Source organism: Procambarus clarkii, chromosome 7, assembly GCF_040958095.1.
Source record: "Procambarus clarkii isolate CNS0578487 chromosome 7, FALCON_Pclarkii_2.0, whole genome shotgun sequence".
In the NCBI taxonomy this organism is placed as follows: domain Eukaryota; kingdom Metazoa; phylum Arthropoda; class Malacostraca; order Decapoda; family Cambaridae; genus Procambarus; species Procambarus clarkii.
In genome coordinates, this window is record NC_091156.1 from 40,479,741 (window position 1) to 40,496,754 (window position 17,014).

General features: G+C 41.5%; 1 pseudogene; it reads right to left on the reverse strand.

Annotated features, from left to right (window-relative positions):
• LOC123749945 (dipeptidyl peptidase 1-like) overlaps positions 1–17,014 on the reverse strand; it is a 37,521-nt pseudogene that overhangs the window by 2,990 nt on the left and 17,517 nt on the right.

The following is a 17,014-nucleotide window of genomic DNA, read 5'->3' on the forward strand; positions in this document are numbered from 1 at the left end:
GCTGCAGACAGGTTTATCCCCGTCCAAAAGGAGAAAAACGAAAAACAACAGAAAAACCCATGGTTCAACCAGGAATGTAAGGTAGCGAAACAACTGAGTAAAAGAACATGGAGAAAGTACAGAAATAACAGAACACCAGAGAGCAGGGAGAGGTACCAGAGGGCCAGAAATGAGTACATCAGAGTGAGGAGGGAAGCAGAGAGACAGTTTGAAAATGACATCGCGAGTAAAGCCAAGACCCAACCAAAGCTGCTCCACAGCCATATCAGGAGGAAAACAGCAGTGAAGGAACAAGTGATGAAGCTGCGGAAAGGGGAGAACAGATACACAGAGAATGACAAGGAGGTGTGTGAAGAACTCAACAAGAGATTCCAGGAGGTCTTCACAATAGAACAAGGAGAAGCCCCTGCACTAAATGAGGAGGCGGCAACCTTGGAAACCTTGGAGGAATTTGACCTCACCAGTGATGAGGTCAAAAGGTGCCTGCTGGAGCTAGATGTGACAAAGGCTGTTGGGCCTGATAGAATCTCACCATGGATACTAAAGGAAGGTGCAGAAGCACTAAGTGTGCCACTCTCTATGGTGTATAACAGGTCACTGGAAACAGGAGACTTACCAGAAAGTTGGAAGACAGCTAACGTGGTCCCAATATACAAAAAGGGTGACAGGCAAGAGGCACTGAATTACAGGCCAGTTTCCTTAACTTGTATACCATGCAAGGTGCTAGAGAAGATCGTGAGGAAAAGGCTCGTAGAGCATCTGGAGGGAAATAACTTTGTAACACACCACCAACATGGGTTCAGAGATGGTAAATCGTGCCTCACAGGTTTAATAGAATTTTATGACCAGGCAACGAAAATTAGGCAGGAAAGAGAAGGGTGGGCCGACTGCATTTTCCTGGATTGCCAAAAAGCCTTCGACACAGTACCCCATAAAAGGCTGTTAAAAAAGTTGGAGCAACAGGCAGGAGTAAAAGGGAAGGTGCTCCAGTGGATAAGGGAGTACTTAAGCAACAGGAAACAGCGAGTAACGGTGAGGGGGAAGACATCAGAGTGGCGAGATGTCACCAGCGGAGTCCCACAGGGCTCAGTACTTGGACCCATCCTGTTTCTAATATATGTGAACGATCTTCCAGAGGGTATAGACTCATTCCTCTCGATGTTTGCTGATGATGCAAAAATTATGAGAAGAATCAAGACGGATGAAGATAGACAGAGACTACAGGATGACCTGGATAAACTGGAGGAATGGTCTAGAAAATGGCTGCTGAAGTTCAACTCTGGAAAGTGTAAGGTGATGAAATTAGGCGAAGGGAGCAGGAGGCTGAACACAAGGTATCATCTGGGAGGGGAAATCCTGCAAGAATCAAATAGAGAGAAGGATCTGGGGGTTGATATCACACCGAACCTGTCCCCAGAGGCCCACATCAAAAGAATATCATCAGCGGCATATGCTAGACTGGCCAACATAAGAACTGCCTTCAGAAACTTGTGTAAGGAATCTTTCAGAACCCTGTATACCACTTATGTAAGACCAATCCTGGAGTATGCAGCTCCAGCCTGGAGTCCATACCTAGTTAAACACAAGACAAAGTTAGAGAAGATTCAGCGGTATGCCACCAGGCTCGTCCTGGAACTGAGAGGATTGAGCTACGAGGAAAGGCTAAAGGAGCTGAACCTCACATCCCTGGAAAACAGAAGAGTAAGGGGAGACATGATAACCACCTACAAAATTCTCAGGGGAATTGACAGGGTGGACAAAGACAAACTCTTCAGCACGGGTGGGACACGAACAAGGGGACACAGGTGGAAACTTAGTACCCAGATGAGCCACAGAGACGTTAGAAAGAATTTTTTCAGTGTCAGAGTAGTTAATAAATGGAATGCACTAGGAAGTGATGTGGTGGAGGCTGACTCCATACACAGTTTCAAATGTAGGTATGATAGAGCCCAGTAGGCTCAGGAATCTGTACACCAGTTGATTGACAGTTGAGAGGCGGGACCAAAGAGCCAAAGCTCAACCCCCGCAAGCACAATTAGGTGAGTACAATTAGGTGAGTACACTCGTCAGTGCCTCGCCTGATCCTGAAGCAGCCTTTCTCGCCCCAGTCAGCGCCCCACGAGTTCTTCACCGCCCAGAACTTCTCCCCTGTGGTCTCCTCCACCCCGTAGCCCACCAGAAGGACGGCGTGGTTCACCTCCTGGGATGTCAGATCAAGAATGTAATCTTAAGGCATCTGCTCCTGGCTGAGCATCTGTACTAAAACATTTCTTACATTGACGTTCGAAACAATTACTTTTTTTATAAGAGGTTCCCAACAGAATGGATTTTATTTGTATCATTCTGTAACATTGAAAGAGAAATGGATTCTGCTGAATTTAGTTCCCAGTGATCTTTTGTGACCACTAAAAGATAACAACGAGACAGGAGAAATGAGACCATGACCCAGCCTCATGAAGACATGTATTCAGTTAGTTAAGGTCTCAAAACGATCATGACAAACCTAAAATTTAAGTATATTCAAACCTGACGGATGCTGTGATGACATGAATGCGTCTGGAGAAAATATACTTCATACTGGGGGAAGAAAGGATTGTATAATTGGGCTAAAACTGTGCTTAAATGTCTTAACAGGCCTTAAGGAGCTGTTCAACACAAGTTTTAAGTAGGTGTTCAACACAGGTCTTAAGGAGCTGTTCAACATAAGTTTTAAGTAGGTGTTCAACACAGGTCTTAAGGAGGTGTTCAACACAAGTCTTAAGGAGGTGTTCAACACAGGTCTTAAGGAGGTGTTCAACACAGGTCTTAAGGAGGTGTTCAACACAAGTCGTAAGGAGGTGTTCAACACAAGTCTTAAGGAGGTGTTCAACACAAGTCTTAAGGAGGTGTTCAACACAAGTCTTAAGGAGGTATTCAACACAAGTCTTATGGAGGTGTTCAACACAAGTCTTATGGAGTTGTTCAACACAGGTCTTAAGGAGGTGTTCAACACAGGTCTTAAGGAGGTGTTCAACACAAGTCTTAAGGAGGTGTTCAACACAGGTCTTAAGGAAGTGTTCAACACAGGTCTTAAACAGGTGTTCAACACAAGTCTTAAGGAGGTGATCAACACAGGTCTTAAGGAGGTGTTCAACACAAGTCTTAAGGAGGTATTCAACACAAGTCTTATGGAGGTGTTCAACACAAGTCTTATGGAGTTGTTCAACACAAGTGTTAATTAGATGTTCAACACAGGTCTTAAGGAGGTGTTCAACACAAGTCTTTAGGTGTTCAACATAGGTCTTAAGGAGGTGTTCAACACAGGTCTTAAGACCTGTTAAACGACACAGCAAAAGTTCACTTCGTGGAGTTAATTCCTTGAGTCAGCAAAAGACCTTGCAACTTGTCTTCCTGTCTAGATAGTAGTTTTGTAACTATGTGCACCATAGTACAAAGACTGACGTACCAAGCAATTAGATAGTATAATTTGGTGCTTTTCAGAACAGAACCCCTTGTTCTGTTACAGAACAGAACAGAAAACACTGTACAGAACCCCCCAAAAATTAAGCCAAAAAACAACTTAAATATTCTTAGGCTTAGAATAGTACCCATATATATAAGGCCTCATATATCGTGTATTATGCCTAAGAATGTTAGGTTCGGTTAATTTGTCTTTGCAACAAAAATATAAAATCTTTTCCAGTTTGTCTAAATTCCATAGTACAGATTTCTATTTTCTAATTGCGTTGTACGTCGGTATATGTACTATGATACCTGCTTGATAGGGTTCTGGGAGTTCCTCTATTCCCCAAGCCCGGCCCGAGGCCAGGCTCGACTTGTGAGAGTTTGGTCCACCAGGCTGTTGCTTGGAGCGGCCCGCAGGGCCACATACCCACCACAGCCCGGCTGATCCGAAACTTCTCTTAGAAAACAGTCCAGTTTTCTTTTGAAGATGTCCACGGTTGTTCCGGCAATATTTCTTATAGTCGCTGGGAGGACGTTGAACAACCGCGGACCTTTGATGTTTATACAGTGCTCTCTGATTGTGCCTATGGTACCTCTGCTCTTCACTGGTTCAATCTTGCATTTTCTTCCATATCGTTTACTCCAGTACGTTGTTATTTTACTGTGTAGATTTGGGACCTGGCCCTCCAGTATTTTCCATGTGTATATTATCTGGTATCTCTCTCGTCTCCTTTCTAGAGAGTACATTTGGAGATCTTTGAGACAATCCCAATAATTTAGGTGTTTTATCTCATCTATGCGTGCCGTATATGTTCTCTGTATTCCCTCTATTTCAGCAATCTCTCCTGCTCTGAAGGGGGAAGTGAGTACTGAGCAGTACTCGAGACGGGACAACACAAGTGGCTTGAAGAGTACAACCATTGTGATGGGATCCCTGAATTTGAAAGTTCTCGTAATCCATCCGATCATTTTTCTGGCTGACGCAATATTTGCTTGGTTATGCTCCCTAAGCGTTAAATCGTCGGACATCATTATTTCCAAATCCATGACATACTGTTTTTCTACTATGGGAAGATTAGATTGTGTTTTGTACCCTCTATTATGTTTCAGATCCTCTTTTTTTGCCGAACCTGAGTACCTGAAATTTATCACTGTTAAACATCGGGTGTACCTGGCCCCACGCTCCCCTCGTGTGTAAAATAGTCCTTGGGCCCTCCTTCCCAGGGTCGTGGTTTGTGTGCGCGACTGGTGGATTGTTTACATGAGGTGGGTGACAGTGTCCTAGCCTGGGCGAGTGGTGGAGCCCCGGGCAGCTACCCTGTGCTGCGCCTCCTGGCCCGTTGTTATGGCAACCGGGCTCAGTACCACCCTATCTTCTGTTGTGCTTGCTAATCCAAGTGATCTCCAAGCAATGGATCCTGAGCCCGCCGCCGAGGAATATGTTGATGCTCGAAGTGGGTTGCAGTCACCCGATGACATGGAACCCGATGTTGATCTGGATAACGGAAATGAGTGGCATTTGCAACAATCAAGGAATGCGAGAAGAAAGTCTAAACTTGCAGACTCTGCTGATGGCGATGAGGACATTGGCAATGATGACAGAAACACCGGAACCCGTGTGAAGACGGTGGAGGTGGGCGGTGGTGGGCCCACCCAGCCAGGGGCCCGCTCACCCAAGCCTCCTATTGCTCCCCGCGCTGACTATGTGCGCCTGGCATTCCCAGCTGGAACATCCACCAACGATAAACTTAAATGGTTCGAACAACTTTCTACTAAGTTCTCCAAAACACTCCTCGATATAGTCCGACCTAGACCAACATCCCCTTACATCTTTGTGTCACGTAAGCAGGAAAATATCATCACTCAACTGGTTAAAGGTGAGATTGCTAATATTGTTTTCACCAGAGAAGACATCATCAATCGACCTAAAAAACTTAAGGAATATATTGTTACCAGTTTTCCCAAAGAGTATCCTCTTGATAGAGCTTATACCCTTGCCGGGGTCTACAAGGCAAGACGGATACATAAGGATGGTCATCCTCTCAACAGGATCATCATTGTTTGGAATGGCAGTGACCCTCCCCCTGAACATTACACCTTTTTTGGACATTTCATCCCATCAAGTCCTATAAAATCTTGGGTATCCCCCCTGTTGTTTGTTATAAGTGCCATGGTACTCATCATATCTCTAGGTACTGTCAACATGACCCTGTGTGTGGTCTCTGTGCTGAACAGCACCAAACAAGGGAGTGTCCTCACAGGGACCCCCCTACCCTTGAGGATGGGGAGGAAGCCTCTCCTCTGGTCCGGAAGTGTCCCAGGTGTATGCTTCAAGGTGTAGATGTTTGGCATCGTGACTGCCCTCGACGCCCCGCCCTCTCTACCATGAGCAGGACGCTAGAGGCGTCTGGTCCAGCTGCAGGAGGCACCCAGCTGGAAGCTCCTAATGTCACCTCTAGTAAGCAGTTTCCAACCCTCGATGGGCTAAGGCAAACAAGCAAAGATACAGAAGAAATTAACTGGTTAAAAAATAAAATTATGGAATTGGAAGCTAAAATACAAACATTAGTGATGAATCTGCCCGGTGATAGTGAAGTGAATCATGCTAGCGATAGTGATCAAGTAAATTCTCCCAGCACCAGTAGTGATGCGAGTGGTAATGTTGCAGCTGCTGAGGCTACTTCACCTGTCTCTACGGAACGTGAGTGTCAAATCCCCATGGGGAATGGTGTTAGAGTAGTCATTGATCCCTCACTGGCACCCCAACTAGATCGTCAAGACACCCTTGATTTGGTTAAAGGTAAAGAGTTTAAAAGAATACCAACTCCTACTCAGGTTAAACGCCTCCTAGACAAAAGTACTCAGGACACACGGAACAAAATTACTTATGTTCTCCAATTGTTTTACGAACTTAAATGTTACCTTAATTCCCTTGACACTTAACCATGGCTCATCAAACAAAAACAATTAAGTTTCTTTCTTGGAATATTCGAAGTGTTTATCTTCGGATAAATGACGTAATCTTGTATGCTAAAATGAGAGACGTAGATGTGATCTGTTTACAGGAACCATATACGACCACAACTATCAAGAAGGTCCCACCTAGGATACCTGGGTATATAGCATACAACAACAGTATTGGAACTGGTTTACTAACGTATATTAAGAGTGGATTAATCTGTAAACTAATTAAAAATCATAGGAGTGATAGTATACATTATCAAAAATTCAAATTGCAAACTGCAAATAGCCATTTCCTACTGTATAACATATATGGACGATGTAATGTACTTAAAGCAGACCTGCTACCGAAACCTACAGGTAACACAGCTATGTTATGTATGGGTGACTTTAATGCTCGTCACACTGCTCTTGGTGACGTTCAGTGTAACAATAATGGAAGGGTCTTCTTGAAATACCTTAATGATCATAATATTACTGTGTATGATACTGATAAACAGACCCATTTATTGGGGGGTAGACTGGATTATGTGATTGGATACAGCCTAGTAGATAGCAACGTCAACGTTAAGCTCATCCCAGAACTAGTAAGTGATCATTTTGCAATATATTGTGAATACAATGTGGCGGATATTAGGTCCAATCCTCATCCTAGAGTTAAAATTAACATTCCAGACAATCTTAAACAGCACTTTAAGGCTTATGTACATAAGTGGTACACTGGGTATACACCTGTATCAGTGGACCACTTTTACAATGATCTTGTCAGTATCATTACCAGTTATTATGATACCTGGGTTAAATCAAGGAAAAAAAAGAACACTCGTTCTTCCTCATGGACAGAGGATCCTATTATTATTGCAGAGCGAGCTAAAGTGCTTCAGCTTGCTGACTCTTATAAACGAGACAAAACAGCTGACAATTTACTTGCATTCCTTAATGCCAACAGAGATTTTCGCGAGCTTAAGGGTCAAGTTAAGAACACATATTGGGAACAATTCCTACAAGGTATCAATAGAACTACAACATTATCAGAAATGTGGAACAAAATTAAAAACATTACCAAACCTTCAGCCCCAGTTCAGCTTCATCATACTCCTGCAGAATATGCTGACATGCTCCTAGCTCAATGGTCTAGTGTCTCACAAATTTCTTCCTTACCCCCAGATATACAGCAGCATTTAAGACATACCAACATTAACAGAAACTTTAATATTGAAATAGCACGCTCCTCACCAGATTTAACGGATCAGTTTCCTATAACCCCCTTTGAATTAACATCAGCATTAGGAAAACCTAGGCAAACTGCCCCTGGTGAGGATGGTATAACTTATAACATCTTGAGCTTACTGAATGATGTCCCTAGCCACCCTCTGCTTGACCTCTATCAAATGAGTCTCTCACAAGGTATCTTGCCAAAGAAATGGACACAAAGTCTCATAATACCAATTCCTAAACCTAACTCTCAAAAATTCAGACCCATTTCCCTTACATCTTGCATGTGTAAAGTCTTGGAGAGAATTGTTCTCAATCGTGTCATGTTTCAGGTCAAAGAAAAACTGGCCCCAAACCTATATGGGTTCATGCCCAAGTGTAGCACACAAACATGCTTTGCTGAATACTTTGTAAACTCCCAGGATGGGACACAGGCAGCCTTTATTGACCTAAAGTCAGCTTTCGATGTAGCGAATGGCGAAATAATATTAGAGCAACTTGCTGAATTTGGAATCAAAGGTAATCTTCTGAGTTGGATAAAGAGCTACCTATCCAACAGGCGTGCTAGTGTCCTATTTAAAGGAGTTAAAAGTACAAGAACAGATGCATTCGAACTAGGCACACCTCAAGGCGGTGTCCTAAGCCCTATGCTCTTCAATATACTTATGCACAAACTTATCCATGACATACCTGTACAACCTACGGAAACAGTTATATGTTATGCTGATGATATTTGTATTATGGCACACAGTAAACCAAGGCTACAAATGTTACTTGATGCATTCTCCAAGAAAGTAGTAGAATGTGGCCTCATAATCTCTGTTGATAAAACAAGGGTTCTTATTCCCCATTCTCTTCATGCTAACTATACTATTAATGGAGTGCCCGTGGAGACTTGTGAGTCTTATAAATATCTTGGAGTCGAGGTTAATGATACAAATCTCATCAGCAACCTGCGTAAAAAACTTGTTGAGCGTCTTAAACCTCTCAGAACTCTTGTTGGCAAAGGATTTGGCATTAACATAAAATATGCTCGTAGTTTTTATATTGCCTTTATACGATCTGTTGTTGATTATTATGCCTTGCATCTTCTTAATTTTTCTCCTAAACAATTACAAGGCCTAGATGTAGTACAGAATGATGCCATGCGCATCATCCTGGGTTGTCCTAGAACTGTCAGAATTGTTAACATGAGAAAGGAACTAAACTTACCTTCCATTTACGAAAGAATAGTTCTACTTAGTACTATGTTTTGCGCCAAAACTTTGAAAAATAATGGTCCCCCCAGCTCTATTCAAATTAAATTGAGATCCATTCTAAACAATTCTGACTGTTCCCTCAATCCGCCGCAAAAAGCTCCCTACAGCGTGTGGCTCAGTTGTTGTGCCTATAATCTTCAGAAACTGAATGTATCTCTTAACCCTGATAAAACTGTTCACTATATTCCCCCTTGGAAAGATGTGGAGGTCTCTCTGCATTATACTCCCATCAGTGTAAAACAAATGTATAACACTGACATTTTGAGATGTATAACATTAGAAGCTATTGACAGTCATCTTCAAATTCTCAAACCGACTGAATCCTATGCCTTTACTGATGGCTCTGTGCAGTTAGGCACTGGTAGAACAGGTTGTGCATGTGCAGTGTATAAAGGGAATGAAATGATCATGACTAGTACACAGAGATTGAACAACTGGGCAAGCACGACACAGACCGAGCTATTGGGTATTTATCTAGCCACTGAATACCTTAAGCTCAATGGTGGTGGAGTTATTTTCTGTGACTCTAAAAGTGCTCTGCAGTCCTTAAATAACCCATCACAATGTATGTCGGAAGTAGCTTGTAATATTAAATGGAATGTAATTTTTGCCAATGATAATAATTCTTGTATAAAATTTGTGTGGATCCCATCCCATGTTGGAGTTGAAAAACATGACTTTGTAGATCAATTGGCCAATGAGGCTTGCAGGAAAGAAAACATTGATTATGATTTTGGACTATCTAATGCAGTTATTAGAAACATACAAATTAAAGAAATTAATTCAGATTTAGAAGAACTAAGAAATGCACAGAGACCTGAAAGCTGCAGTATTAAAAGTTATGACAAGTTCTGTAATAATAGGTATTTGTATGGTCAGCACAGTAACCGGACCAGGCAATGTGATGTAGTAATTGCGCGAATTCGCCTTGGCTATAGACACATCTGGCAGGTTAGTGAGGCTGAGCCACTACCAGAATATTCAGATTGTAAACTCTGTGATAAACCTTTAATGCATTCACTAGAACACTATATTGATGAATGTGAAACCGTAAAGGACTTTAGACCTCCTGGCCTATTGTACCACCAACTGTGTAACTATTTTATTGACTCAGGTGTTCTGGACGACATCCTAACAATTTACCCAAAATTTGCTTGTCCATTTTAAAGAATGAAGAACAATTTCTACTTATATTCTAAGCTGCATCACTTATGAACCCATCCCTGCCCTTGTGTGGCAGTGCACAATAGAAAGTTGTTTTCACATATCCACACATTAAAACATTGATTGTAACCGTGATATATATGTGCTTCAGCCTACAGTTTAGGCCTATTGTCTTATGTATGACCCTCTGTCCTGCGTGACAGTGAATACTAGCATTAACCTCAATTTAATAAGACTATCAAAATCCTCAGATTAGGCAAAATTGTAATTAATTTTGTCAATAAAGATGTTAATAATAATAATGTTAAACATCATGTTATTTTCTGCTGCCCAATCGAAAACTTTGTTGACATCTGCTTGTAATTTTACAATGTCTTCAGCAGAGGTAATTTTAATGCTGATTTTTGTGTCATCTGCAAATGACGACACGAAGCTGTGACGGGTGTTTTTTGTCTATATCTGATATGAGAATAAGGAACAGTAGCGGTGCAAGGACTGTACCTTGAGGTACAGAGCTTTTAACATCGCTTGGACTCGATTTTATTTGATTGACTGTTACTCTTTGTGTTCTGTTCGACAGGAAATTGAGTATCCAGCGTCCTACTTTCCCAGTTATTTCCATTGACCTCATTTTGTGAGCTATCACCACATGGTCACATTTGTCGAACGCCTTTGCAAAGTCTGTGTTTACAATATCTGCATTTTGCTTTTCTTCTAGGGCTTCTGTGAATTTGTCATAGTGGTTAAGTAACTGTGACAGACAGGATCTTCCCGCTCTAAATCCATGTTTTCCTGGGTTGTGCAATTCATTGTTTTCCATAAAACTAGAAATTTGATTCCTAATCACTCATTCAAACACTTTTATTATGTGTGATGTTAGTGCAACTGGCCTATAATTTTTTGCCAAGACTTTACTCCCCCCTTTGTGCAACAGAGCTATATCTGCAGATTTAAGTGCTGCTGGTATCTCCCCTGTATCCAAGCTCTTTCTCCATATTACGCTGAGTGCTCTCGCTACTGGTATTTACATTTCTTTATGAATATTGAATTCCATGAGTCAGGCCCAGGAGCTGAGAGCATAGGCACATTGTCAATTTCTCTTTCAAAGTCTTCCGAGTTTGTGGTAATAACCGTTATATTATCTGCAGCTTGAATGTCATTCATAAAGAAGCTGTCTGGCTCATCAACTTTCATGTTGTGTATTGGTGTGCTAAGCATAGCCTCATACTGGCTTCTTAGAATTTCACTAATCTCTTTGTTGTCCTCTGTGTACGTACCTTCATTTGTAATTAACGGTCCAATACTGGTCGAGGTTTTGGATTTTGATTTTGCGTATGTGAAAAAATATTTCGGATTTTTCTTTATCTCTTGTATAGCTTTCTGTTCCAATTCCATTTCCTCAGACTCATGATCGCTTCAACATTTGCTTTATTTCTTCAATCTCCCTGCTTAGGCTTATTTTCCTTGCTTGTGATAGTAGTGTCTGCCGAAGAATTTTCGTTATTTTTTTCCTTCTCCTGTACAGTCGTCTGCGTTCTCTTTCTAGAGTGCTCCTCTTTCTGCCCCTCCTCACAGGCACGTGCTTCAAGCAGACCTTGTAAGCTTCAGCGGTCAGTTGAGCAATTCCCTGTGTGGGAGTTTTGTCGCTTAAGACCGTCTCCCATTGAATGGTTGCAAGGTCTACATTTATTTTTTCCAGTCGATCCTCTTATTGTTGAAATTGAATTGATTGAATATTCCTTCTCGCATGTTGGGTCTCTTAGACCTACTACCGTTATTTATGCTAGTTCGCACTTCAATGAGCTTATGGTCTGAGTATGAAGTATCTGAGATTGTAATGTCTCTGATTAGTTCATCATTGTTTGTGAATAACAAGTCTAGTGTGTTTTCGTTCCTAGTTGGTTCTGTAATATGTTGATTGAGCGAGAATTTGTCACAGAATCTCAAAAGTTCTCTGACCTGTGGTTGGGTATTTCCCGGGTCATTCCCTACTATGATATTTGTGTTTGCCATTCTCCATCTTAGACTCGGTAAATTGAAATTTCCAAGGAAGTTAATATCTGGAGCTGGGTTTGCTAGGTTATCAAGTATGTTCTTTATTTTGTGCATCTGCTCTGTGAATTCCTCAACCGCTGTATCTGGCGGTTTATATATTAGAATAATAATTAGGTTTAGTTTATCTACCTTAATTCCAAGTACCTCGACCACCTCACTAGTTGAGTTTGGTTGTTGTATGCATACCAGGTCCTCTTTAACATACAGACCTACTCCTCCATTTGACCTAGTTTTTCTATCACATCTATATAAATTATAATTTGGAATCCAGATTTCACCATCCATGTAATCTTTTGTATGAGTTTCCGTGAATGCCCCAAATATTGAGTTTGACTCTAATAGGAGGCCATTTATGAACTTAACTTTATTTCTTGACTTTGGCTTTAAACCTTTAATGTTTGCAAATATGTATGATTGTCCATATTGTGTGTCACTTCTGGAAGGTTTTGGTAGTTCTCCCTCCTCTCTACCCTGACCCAGGGTGTGTTGTTGTGGCAATGGTTTGTCCAGTTTTGGAAGTGATACTGGGGAGTGTAGTAGTTTCTGTGTAGTTGGGGGGTGTAGTATGTGTGGGCTTGATGACGAACCGGAGTCCAGTCTTGGGCATTTCCCCCTCTCCATCCATACTCCTGCCACGTTTCTGCCTGCCTGTTTCTCCCTCTGTTTCTGCCTGCCTCTAAAAAAATTTCAGGGCTATTATATTGGACTTCCTCTCTTATATAGCGCTGTGTACCTCTGACGTGGAAACCAGGGCAATGAAGATCGTAGCATTTCCTCTCATTAACTGAGAGTTTGCATAGCTTAGGGTGAAAATATCTACACTCTGTATCAAAACGACATCTGCCTTTCCCTAACCAGTTTCGGCATTTCAGTGGGTGCTTGAATGAGCATTCCGTGCCTCTGGGCCCATATCTACACTGTCCTTTTGCATAATATCTGCAAATATTTTCATCTGTGTTGTATTATTCTTGTTTGTACCCGTGCACGACTTGGCTACCTCTGTGATTTTTTTCCAACTTTCTCGTTTCTGCATTCATTCTCGGTATTGTCCTTATCTTTCTCCTTGTTGCTTTCGTCTTTCTCATTTGTGTTCTCATTCGTCTCATTTTTTCTCTCCATATTCATATCACAAGTTTGCTCTAAAATATTGCCTTCATTTTTGTGTACCTCGACACTATGTCCTTCTACATTGCTACTTTGACTCTCTAAATTCTCAGTCCCTGGGTTGTGCCCAGAGTTCGTTGCTGTCTTTATATACTCTGCATATATTTCTGGTAGTTTTTGTGTGAATTGTAGCCTGTGTACTTCAGGAATGTTACTCATTAGTTTGGTAATGTTTTCCCACATCTGTCTGTCACTTTGACAGATCCAGTAGTTACCTTCCCGGTTTGCATATTGTGTATGGTTCTTATCATTTCTGTAAGTACTACCAAAACATGAGGATGGGCTGTACGTTAATAACAAAATGTTTGTTAATAATTTAAGGAATTGAATGAATTATCAGGGAAAAGTGCCAAGCCATTACTACTAAATAGCACTTGGAAGAGGTCATGATAAGGATTTGGGATGGGACCAGGAGAAGGAATGGTGCCCAACCACTTGGACGTTCGGGGATTGAGCGCCGATCTGCTTAAAGTGAGGCCGTTGCTCTACCGTCCATCCCAAGTGGTTGGACTAATAATTTAAGGAGTGTGTCAAGTCTTACTTCAAAAGGATTCGACTCGTTCTTCAGGCCCGTATGGTGGTAGATGCCGCCACTGTAGCTGGAGAAGTCGTCGAAGACCATGTAGGAGACGGACAGCTGGCCGTTCTCCACCAGGGCCACCAGCATCAGCTCCTTGTTGCAGGCGCCATAGTACCCGCCCAGGTACTCGTACCAGCTGACGTAGGTGCGGGAGCAGCTGGCGTCAGTCACACAGGGGTCGTCCTGGCAGCGAGCGGAGGCAGTTCAGGTAATGTTCGATGGTAAAATAAATGTGATTATGTGAAATGCAAGAGTTTTGTGAGGGCAACTGTGTGCTGAAGGGGCGAGTCAGTACGGTAAACTCCATGATAAAGCCCAATATTTCTGCTCTCAGTTTGCTTTCAAATTGTACAAAAATCATAAGCATTTTCTGGTGTTAATTTACGAATAATGAGTAATTATTATGTATGATCTGACGGTGAAACCTTAAGAGACGTTAGAGATAACTGCGACGTGTGTTGCTTATAAGGAGAGACTACCTTAGCGGTGTAAGGGTTGCAGGTATCGGCGACCACCCTTTGGTCCTGGGCGTAGTGGCCAGCGATGAGGTAGTTGAAGCCTCCATCACACCCCTGGTCCAGCACCGTGCACGACACCGCGTCCTGAGGGCGACAACACCACCATTTCACTAGTGATACACATTCTCCTGCCTCACCACCTCGTATCTTGTCTCACCCACAACGTGCTTGTTACAACAAAGCCATGTTTTGCAAGCAAACACTCATTTTTATTGTGTTGTTGATAACGTTACTGTTTCACCTCTCAGCTGTTCTCAGAGGGTAGTTAGTTGAAGGTGACAGCTACATGCTACGCAGTTCAACTATTTACTTCTGGTTAATCAGATGACTCTACACAATTTCAACATTAATAGGATTTTTACATTTTTAGATAAAGCCAAATTCGTGTATGAAATAGTGTTGAAAAGGTCAAGGAGGTCACAGAAAGTTACTCTCTGTGGCCCTTATTCTCGGGTGTTTATTATCGAAGGTCTGAAGCTACTTTACCTTACTTCAAAAGGAATTGTTGTGATAGGTAGCCAAACACATTGTAAATAACAGTTGAAAATAGTATAACAACTCCAGTATAACCATTTTTCTGTGTTACCCACAATGGTTTGACTATTTAGCTTATATACGCAAATAATATACAAATAATGTGCTCTACCTTGAGAAAACTGCCTGTGAAATTTGAGAAATGACACAGAAGGATCTTCAATTATTGTTCCTGATCTAGTAAAAGCATCCTGATATGCAGGACACTGTCACGGGATTTAAAATATTCTTATTTTTTTTAAAGTGACGATAATTAAACCTTTAATTTACACCTGCGTAGAGAAGATATCTTGACGCTGGTTGTTCGTCGCGAGTCTGACACGAGATTCCAGCTGACCCATCGACCCGAAGGTGTAGCAGGAGCCGCAGCTCCCCTGGTCCCTGGACGCTGTGACGTAGCTCTCGCCGTCCCATCACGCCAGTCGAAGTTTTCTGGCAGGAGGGCTGCACGAGCCTTTTGTTGGGGGGTGGCTGGGGCGGGTGAGGGCCGGGCCATCAACACTGACCCAGGACCTCCCTGGCGCAGCAGGTCCTCCCTGGCGCCGCAGCATCTCCAGCTGGATGTATCTGGTGACGGTGTTGACGTTATTCTAACTAGAAAATAGTCAGGGATTTGTTTAAAAGTCTGTGAGTTGTTCAATAGTCAATAGTCAGAGATCTGTTCAATAGTCTGGGATTTGCTCAATAGTCAATAGTCAGAGATCTGTTCAATATTCAATAGTCAGAGATCTGTTCAATAGTCAATAGTCAGAGATCTGTTCAATAGTCAATAGTCAGAGATCTGTTTAATAGTCAATAGTCTGGGATTTGTTCAATAGTCAATAGTCAGAGATCTGTTCAATAGTTAATAGTCAGAGATCTGTTTAATAGTCAATAGTCAGAGATCTGTTCAATAGCCAATGGTCAGAGATCTGTTCAATAGTTAATAGTCAGAGATCTGTTTAATAGTCAATAGTCAGAGATCTGTTCAATAGCCAATGGTCAGAGATCTGTTCAATAGTCAATAGTCAGAGATCTGTTCAATAGTCAATAGTCAGAGATCTGTTCAATAGTCAATAGTCAGAGATCTGTTCAATAGTCAATAGTCAGAGATCTGTTCAATAGCCAATGGTCAGAGATCTGTTCAATAGTTAATAGTCAGAGATCTGTTTAATAGTCAATAGTCAGAGATCTGTTCAATAGTCAATAGTCAGAGATCTGTTCAATAGTCAATAGTCAGAGATCTGTTCAATAGCCAATGGTCAGAGATCTGTTCAATAGTTAATAGTCAGAGATCTGTTTAATAGTCAATAGTCAGAGATCTGTTCAATAGTCAATAGTCAGAGATCTGTTCAATAGTCAATAGTCAGAGATCTGTTCAATAGTCAATAGTCAGAGATCTGTTCAATAGTCAATAGTCTGTGATTTGTTCAAAAGTCAAGTCTGTGATTTATTTGTTCAATAGTAAAAAATCTAGGATTTTGTTCAATAGTCAATAATCAGTGATTTTTCCAGTTCAGCCACACAATATGTTGTCTAACAGCCACACTATATATTGTCTAACAGCCACACTATATGTTGTCTAACAGCCACACTATATATTGTCTAACAGCCACACTATATATTGTCTAACAGCCACACTATATGTTGTCTAACAGCCACACAATATGTTGTCTAACAGCCACACTATATATTGTCTAACAGCCACACTATATGTTGTCTAACAGCCACACTATATATTGTCTAACAGCCACACTATATGTTGTCTAACAGCCACACTATATATTGTCTAACAGCCACACTATATATTGTCTAACAGCCACACTATATGTTGTCTAACAGCCACACAATATGTTGTCTAACAGCCACACTATATATTGTCTAACAGCCACACTATATGTTGTCTAACAGCCACACTATATATTGTCTAACAGCCACACTATATGTTGTCTAACAGCCACACTATATATTGTCTAACAGCCACACTATATATTGTCTAACAGCCACACTATATGTTGTCTAACAGCCACACTATATATTGTCTAACAGCCACACTATATATTGTCTAACAGCCACACTATATATTGTCTAACAGCCACACTATATATTATCTAACAGCCACACTATATATTATCTAACAG